Genomic DNA, 9,749 nt, shown 5'->3' with positions numbered 1-9,749 from the left:
CCGACGAGTCTAGCCACTGTTTTTGTTCCATTGTAATCGTCATCTATGCCATCTTAGGATCATCATTTCCTACTTTGTGCTTTCGACCCTATTCAAAGATTTAGAGCTCACATATGCACATGTATGTAATAAGGGCCTGTGTAGGCGCAACTCCTATAATGAGGTGACAAACAGATAACCTTTCACATAAAGACAGCTTGTATGTCTTCATGCAAACTGTCTCTGAACGGATACGCTCTGTCTAATGAGCCTGTAAAGACTGAAGAGTCTGCAGGTGCATTCATTTAAACGGAATTCCTCTAAACATTCCCCTTGAGGTGTTGCAATGACTTAATAACTTAGCAAACAATATAAAAATAAGGCATTCTGCTACTTATTTCCTCTTCTTTCAATGCAACAACAAAGAAATGTTTGTCTTACTTAAGAAAATGTCCTGAGAATGTTTTCTTACGTGATGATTGGCAAGAATGTTTGTGTGGTATTTGGGTTACACTTGTGCTTGAGTCTAAAGATTTCGAATGCGGAATTCCTCTGATGAAAGAATGTATTTCACACAGAATTTACACCACAAAGATTTTGCATCAGTTCAGGACGGTGTAAGGTTAACAAGTGCCATACGGAGATGAAACATTGTCATAAGCTTTAATCAAATTACTTTATAAGTTTTAACAGTAAGGATTTCTTCTGCTGACACATAAAGCTATAGGTAGGTTTTCTACCTGCCTGCCAATGTTTTTAGTATAGACCAATACATAAAAAATAAAAATGTACTTTTTTATTAATTTACATATTTTTATATTCACATGTATGATTTTAAAGGTAATTGATTTAGTTATTTAATCTTATTTAGCATTACATTTTAGATGAATATTCAAAAAATATTTAATTAGGTAATATTTATAACAAAATGTAATAATTTAAATATTTTAGATTTTAGTTTTTTATGTTTTTAATGCTTTCTTTCATCAAATATTATGTTTTCCTGACAAACAATTTCAAAAACAGCTGTAAATTGTGTCATAATTATTACAAGAAAATCCAAGAACCTTGAATTCATTAAAAAAATGCAAACATTGCCAAATATTACTGACCACCCATTCTTACAGAAACTAATCATTTTTACACAAATCATTCTTGAAATTTTGGCAAAACCTCATCTGTGTTATCCATTTAAATAAGTTTACCTAGTTCATCATTTTAAAATGTTTAAGTTTGCAAGCATAAAATGCATAGATTATAAAAAATTGTACGATATAGCTCTGGCTTGGGCCAACGGGATGTCCTTTGATAATGAATTGCTTTAAACGTTATGAATTCTGCAGATAGGCCTTAAAATCCTCTCCCTGGTGGGGGTAAGATTTATGATGAAAGTACTGACTTTGAAATAGATAAGAGCCGCATATGGAACAACTCTTCAGCTCTCAAAAACACATCCTACTCCTGTTTCAAACATCAGTAAATCTTTTTCAGATAAAAAGATGTCCCCTGTTGGTAAATCATGTTCTTTGAATAACTTTTCATTGGATTATAAGTGAAATCATTGAATCAATATGATTCAAGAGCCCTGTACACAGAACTTGGCAGAAAAATAGAAAAGCAGTGTCTGCATGTCGGCTCATTCCAAAAGCTGCATGCAATATGAAATGAGATCTGAATTCTGGAGCTTGATCATTATTCCAGAGCAGCATAAAGAGGGATTTATATAAAAAGTCCTGCTGGCTTTAAGTTTGAGTCACTTCCACATGGTGGAAATATCTGTCTGCACAGCTTTGGTCTGTGGATGGTGGATGGAAGGGTATCCCATTACGTGTGTGCTTCTGAGAGCACTTCACCCCCTGGAGTAAAAGCACAAACGGAGAACAGGACTCAATCCAGACCATAAGCAATGTTTGCAGACCCACTCTCATTGTGTCATACTATAATGAGGATTGAATCTCTCGTGTGGGTGTGTGAGTAAACAGCTCAGGGAGGTCTGAGTGGGTACACAATGTCCAATGCCACCCCACTTTCATCTCCACCGAGAGCCCAACATCTGCAGAGCACATGCACATCACATTCCCTATTTCAGCAAACCGTGACAACTGTGTTAAGCCTGCAAAACACAGATGAAACTGTATCCGATGGCCTTTTTTTCTGGATTTAAAGGCTCAGGAGCACTGAGGCTTAGTAATATCTAAGGCTGAAGTGTCACAGTTTTCAAAAGATTATTATTATAAAATTGTTTTTGCATATATTGTATACCCTTTATGTATTTTTTTATATATATTATAAAATATTTATTTTAATGTGTGTACATTAATATATATACATATAAACACATACACACACAAAAATATGTGTGTGTGTGTGTGTGCGTGTGTGTATATATATATATATATATATATATAATATGTGTGTGTGTGTGTGTGTGTGTGTGTATATATATATATATATATATATATATACATACATAGTTTTTTAATATTCATCTATATTATTCAATATATTATATATTTAAACAGTAACAATATAATATAAAATAATTTGATATATTGTTGTATATACTATTAATATACTATTTGATATACTCCTGTTTGGGGTGAGTAGGATTTTTTTGGAAGAAATTAATAGTTTTATTCAGCAAGAATGCATTCAATTCCCCAAAAGTGACAGTAAATACATTTATAATGCTACATAATATTTCATATAAATGTTGTTATTTTGAACTTTCTATTCATCAAAGTGTCCTGAAAAAAAAAGGTTTCACAGTTCTGTTAAAAAAACATTGAAAAATATTGACCCCAAACTTATATATGATATAAATGCTATATTTTAAATATGCTAAATTTATATATAAATAGTAAAATAAATATGATTTCTTATTATTCTTTTTTATTATTGATTATGTGATGCAAAAACAGCTGGAAAATGAAACACATTTAATTAAATTCAACACATTCCTATTATACAAGAAACTCCAAGACACCCATAAATTCACTTGCTTGTGGAAAACAAATAGTGGCGAATTTATTAGTATGTTTGGACATCCCAAAGGTTCACCTACGTGACAGACCCCTCCCCCAGCTCCCATTTGTCTCTTGACCCGAACGAGTGGCTTCCAGATGGGACCGTTCCAGCAAAACCCGTGTTACGTTCCAAAGCGTGTTTGAAGAGAGAGAGCACTGGAGCAGCTAGTGTGATTATTTAACTCCTCTCCTGCCTAGTGGAAACTGTCTTTCCACACAGACTTCTTTGTGGAAATTCCCAAAGTGTGAGAAGCGAGAAGAGGGTCTTTAGATGACAAAACAAACAAACATGTTTGGGCTCATCCTAGGAAAGCATTAGGAACCTCAGAAGTAGCTCCGACTCGAATGAAAGATGAAAAAAAATCCACATTTAAACGGCATAATGGAACGGCTGGAGCTCCACTCCAAGCCTGTCTTTACAATACCATGAGTGAGACTTGGTCTTTTCGTTATTACAGAACTGGCTGTCGCAGGCCTGTGCGCACACATCTGGCCAGCGCTCTATCACGTCGGTCTGTAAATGATTATATCTACTGACACTCTGGTTATAAATAAGAGTTCCCTGCTGAGTTTGAGGGAACAATCATCTGCGGCATGTGAAGGCATCGCTGCACCCACCATGTATTCCTTGGAAAATTCTTCCAGTGGTGCGGTTTGGGTGCTGCAGGCTTATGGGCCTTGATCGGGTGCTGTCGAATCTTCTGGAGACATGTGAACCTTGTCCATTTGTTGCAAGAAAAGATGCATTGTATTAATTGCATGGGAAAAGAATTGCATTTCCACTTTAGGTTGCAACAATCCTGGCAAATTTCCCTTTGGAAAATCACTGGAACACCGATTTTCACAAACCCGAATCATTCTTTCCATATGTGATTATACCCTGCAACACTCTGTGTTTCCGTACTTATTTTTTATTACCAGACAATAAAGAACAAACTGAAGCCTAGGTGATAATGATAGGTCGAATAAAAACCTTTACATGTGTGTTCGGATGCAGAGGTCTTCTTTAGCACATCGGTAAAGTGTGTTAGGGTTAATATCAGTGCTAATGTTCAGAGGAGGCGTGGATAATCGCAATCCTATGTTCTGTCTTGAGGCACAGCCGACATACAGCTGTTGATCTGCTGCCAAACTGCAATCAAGATGCCTGCTGGAGATAAATGCAGAACTGGAGATGTAAACACATCTGGCCCGATCGCTCGCAGACAACTTGATTTTTTTTTCTCTTACCGTTTTTAAGTTTGTTTGGGGTCCCAAGGCACTTTAAAATTTTAATACAGCATACTTTAGATTCAGGTATCATCTTGCCTTTCCTATTTTTAATAGAAGTGAATATAATAAACATCCTTCATGAAATGTTTTGGAATGATGTACCATTTTTAAATCATTTAATTACAATATATAATATATTATAATTGAGCAGCAAATCAGCTTATTAGAATGATTTCTGAAGGATCATGTGACACTAACAATATAATTTTTTTTTTTGAAATTGTAATAATATTTCACAATATTACAGTTTTACTGTATTATTAATCAAATAATTGTAGCCTTGTTGAGTACAAAAGACTTCAAAAACTTTTAAAAAAAAAATCTTACTGACCCCAAACTGATAAATATTAAAATGATGTGTATTGTTTTAAAATTGATTTAGAATGTAAAATAAAAGATACATGTTATAGATAACTATTAAAATAAATATAATTTATTATTTTAATACATTTTAATTATTATTTATGTGAATTTATATTCAAATTTGTTATACTACAGAGGGTTACAGCTTAAATAAAACTATCTAATGGATTTTGATTCAGATATGTCAGAGGAACATATTAAAACAATTTAAAGGCAAAAAAGTTTTTGTAAATCCAATTTTTAGTTTTGTATTAAAACAAGAAAGAGCATTTCAACAGGAGTATACAGTATATGGTCAATGTAATGTTTTTCTGCTTCAAAATTAAATGCCAATGAGGCCTATATTTATTGTTTTCTTTAAAGAACCACCAATTAACGTGTATACGGCTGCAGACATATAAAACCTTTAGAACCTTGTAAATAAGAAGTTATGAACTCTTGTGGGACACAGTCAAGCAAAATAAATGTTCTGGTTTCATCACAGTATGAAGAAATAAAAATGTAGGGGAAAAGAATAAAAGAGAAGTCGGAGCAAAGGCAATGCTGTCTTGAGAAACGCACCAATCATGTGCAATTGTTTTTAAGATGACACTGAGATTTCAAATACATCCCAAATCAGTTCGACCCAATTGTTTTGAATATACTGATGAATAGTCTACTGAAGTCACTTCAAACAGTAACATCTTCAAAATACAGCACAGCAGAGGTTGATAGGGGTGAAAAAAATGTAGCAGTCAAATGACTGAGATAAGGCAATTTTTCAAGGACATTATTGCCAAAACATAAACTTTGCTCTCCTAAATCGTGGTTGAGGCATGTTTGGCCGCTGTGCAGGATTCTCCAGGCATGAATTATGGACACACAGTGTATTTTGTGATGTTATGAGCAGTATGATCTCATGCAGAGTGAGGTTTTGTGGGTCCTTCCTGAGAGGAGGCTTCCAGACTTTTAAAGGAAACTAGCTTGTCTGTTCCATCTCCTCTGAGGCATGTTGTTTTTTCTCTCTTTTAAACAAAATATTTATCACCACATTGTCTGGATTTAACCATCGGGTTGTTGATAAATCTTGCGAGATGTCCCAGATATCCCCAGTCTGGCTCACAAACAGACAGATGGTTTTTGTTGTAACGCTTTAACTGTTTAGACTGCAAATGACCTGATGAGCACTACAGGTGATCTCTGTCTGGAAAGTGCGAGGTGTCCTGTAAAAGCTGTCTGTCGAGGAGATTGCGGTTTGACTTTATCTAAGGAATGCCCCTGAAGCCACGCAAACCTCACAGGAAGAGCATTCTTGGTTTGCCTTTGGACTGTCTGAGAGGAACTGGAAAATTGTGTCTTTTAATACATTTCTATTAAATAACGGGTTTATATATTTTTCAAAAGTCCACATTATTAACAGTTTAGAGCTGTGGCTTAGGGAACAAGTTTCATGAACTGATTTTGCCACCGATTCAATGAGCAGGTTTTCAAATGTATGCATATAAAAGATTCACAAACTCAGGAATCAGTCTGCTGAATCCTTTCACGAATTCTTCGCAAACTCATTGAATCAATGTATGACTCACTTTAAGAAGAATTAAAAAGTGCTGATGTAAAGAGAATAAATACATCCCGCCCCCTATAATTCATTTATTTTTTAGTCTGTCACAAAGGAGTTGGTCCCACCTGATTCACAAACAAATTAGTTTTTAAATGATTCAAAAGACTCAAATGTTACCGGTTTGAATCACTATGCTGAGTTCTTCATCACAAATCCTTCACTCAACAAACTCAAGTTCCATGTCATTACTTCAAGGAGAATAAAAAAGTGTTAATGAATATATTTCATATCCCCCAGCCCCCATATTTAATTCTTTTTAACTGAAAAAATAGCAGGTTTTTAAATGATTCAAAAGACTCATAAACTCGAGAGTTGGGGGTTTGAATCAGTCTCAGAATCAGTTCTTCATCACAAATCCTTCGCTAAATGAATTCTGAGCAGCCAGTGAATCAACAAATGACTCACTTAACTGCAAGGAAGAAAAAAAAAAGTGTTACCGTAAACAGAATAAATGTATTTAGCGCTTTATGTCTACTGAATCCTTCAGACAAATTATTCCCTGAATGAACTCACTGAATCAGTACAACTAATGAATCATCCTTATGACTCACCTGACTGCAAGTCCCATGTCAATGCATCATTACTGCATTGGAAAAAAAACTAAAACTAAAAGAATATACATGCAATTTTCTCCTTATATTTCATTACAAAGCCTTTGGTGGGTCTCAAAATGGTGAAAGAGTTTGGGAACCCATAGTTTGGGGCAGAAAGGAAATGAAACATTCTGCTCAGTACTGTTTCTTCTCCTAAAGGAAGATGATTCATGGGTCTGTGGTGAACTGAAATCTAGACGTCCCCCCTAAAGGAGAGGCCCCTGAGAGCCCGAACACTGATCCTTAACTCTGGCCCCCTTTAAGAAAACACAGAAAGGAGACACAGACCGGAGGAGACCTATGTGTTTAGACAAAGACAGTATCTAGAGAGGAAATACAGTACGAGGGGAGAGTTCTACAGCTTTGATGTTTTATAGAGTCTGGATGAGGAATGTTATTAAAGCTCCACTGCTGTCCATTACTGACTCAGAGTTAACACGATTCATGCTTCTCGTGTCTTTTTATTTTTGCTCTTGTTTTATATCATTTGTTTTTATATACACAAGTCAACATTTGAAGTGAATCAAAACCTTTCATCAAAGTTGTCCTAAAACCTAAAAGCATTCTTGTCTCAGAACAACTTTGATGAACTTTTTTGATCCACTTCAAATGTTGACTACTATATTTTCATTATCAAAAATATATTCACACATTTTCATTATCAACAAGTACTTCTGTGTTGTTACACATTTGATGAATAAACTTCGACAGTCTCTTCACTGTAAACATCCAGTCCAGCTTTTTGAAATACGACACATAGCTGTTGTCACCATACCCTGAAAATCATAAAACTTCAAACGGGATTCATTGGTGGAAAAGCCCCTAATTAGCAAGAGGGATTTGGAAACTAATGACAATAAAGGAAAGCAAAACAACACGGTCCTTTCAAGAGAATCCAAATCACTTTTAATTTGACTTTACTGTTTACACCACATCGACCGCAGTGACACAAAGCAGATTTAATCTGTTTTGGAAAAACGTTCCAGGGAACTTATCTCCAACACACTTTCACTGACAAGCACGGCTTCAAGTGAGACGCTGGACAGATAAATGGTGATAAGTGGCAGAGAGAGAGTCAAATTACCAGAGGCCCGTTCCTCACACAGATAATGTGCGTTGCTTTCCAGGAGACTCACTCTGGACACTTGTGCTTGTTAAAACCAAAAGCTAATGAGCACCAGATACCAAACGTATTATCCTCAATGTTTAAAAACTACCAGAACAGTTTAAATATTGTACACTTAAAAGTTTGGGGTTGGTTTACTGTTTTTGACAGAAGTCTGCATGTATTTGACCAAAAAAAAATAAACAAAAAACAGGAAAATTGTTAAATATTATTACAACTTAAATCAACTGCTTTCTATTTGAATATATTTTAAAATGTAATTTATTCCTGATGGCAACGCTGACACTTCTGCAGCCATAACTCCAGTCTTCTGTGTCACATGATCCTTCAGAAATCAGTCTAACATACTGATTTGCTGCTCAAGAATCATTTTATTATTATTATTATTATCAGTGTTGAAAACAGTTGTGCTGCTTAATATTATTGTGGAAACAGTGATACATTTCTTTCATCGGGATTCTTTGATGAATAAAAAGTTGAAAAGAACAGCAATTATTTTAAATAATTTTTCAAAATAACATTGTCACTTTTGATCAATTTAACAGTAAAAAGTGTTTAAGAAATCATACTGAACCCAAACTTTTGAACAGTATATATAGATACATAAATATAAGTAAATTGCACTCTATTTTACGTTTATGTTCATATTCATAAAAATGCCTGAGACCACTAGTGCAAATGTTATTTTGCTTTTATATTTAGATTTTTTCTAACTTAATATTTGTTTTACAAATTATATTATTACAATTAAAAACTGATCGAGGAATCGACAAAATCTACAAAACTGCATATTTGATTAGTGACCTACTGTAGAAATGCATTTCTTGAATATTTTATATTTTATTATATATTTTATTTCCAGAAAATTAAATTCAACAACTACCAATGTTACATTTAACAAAAAATATTTTAAAAATGGTAAAAGGTTCAAAGTTATTTGTCAGAAATATATTAAATGCAGAAAATGGTGCCAAGTTATACAATACTTCACACAGTAAGTTTATTATATGACCAAAAACCAGGCTTTTATATGTCTGGGTGTGACTTTCTTTACTGTTTTCAGTTTCCACTCTTGAGAATTTTTCCTTTGTCATCTAATTGCTCTTCTTTCAGTGGTCTGAGTGGAAAGCACAAAAGAGCTCTTTAGAGAAATATTGCCACCCTGTGAACAGTCAGTGGAGCACAGGCGACAAAACCTGAAGGTGCCAGCACACACAAAACACAACTTAATGGGTCAGTCTGTGCCTTCTAGGTACAAAACGACTTTTCGTTGACTCTTAATTAGTATGGGAAGGATTAAAGTGATGTTGGGACTTTTTGGAACATGTCTGAGACATAAATGACGACTTTTCCACTCAAGAGCTGTAAAAAAAAAATAAAAAAAATGCAATCAAAATGTAAATATTTTGCACATGTAGCTAAAAGCAAAGGCGGGCCTGGATGCACTGGAAGCGTTGTTTTCATTCAAATGAATGTTTTCGTTTCTCTGAAGTGGGTGATGAAACAGGCTTTGATAATCTGTGAACTCAATATGTCACAGTCGAGTGGAGACAAAGCAAGACACGCCAGCAGATGGGTAATTGAAAGCTTAAATTAAGGCTCATCATCTAATAGAGGCAACAAGATGAAGAAATGTATATAAAATTATGCCATTTATCATGAAAACAAGCCAAAGGCACAAACAGATCCAGTTGGGATGGGAAAAGCGTGACTCTAAAATACAGGTTGAGACGTACATGTTACAGTTTGTGCACCAGGAAGAGTATTTGTGCGTGTGATTTAGATCTACA

Source organism: Sinocyclocheilus rhinocerous, unplaced genomic scaffold (genome assembly GCF_001515625.1).
Source record: "Sinocyclocheilus rhinocerous isolate Xijiao unplaced genomic scaffold, SAMN03320098_v1.1 scaffold626, whole genome shotgun sequence".
Taxonomy (NCBI): domain Eukaryota; kingdom Metazoa; phylum Chordata; class Actinopteri; order Cypriniformes; family Cyprinidae; genus Sinocyclocheilus; species Sinocyclocheilus rhinocerous.
This window is presented reverse-complemented; position numbering follows the sequence as displayed.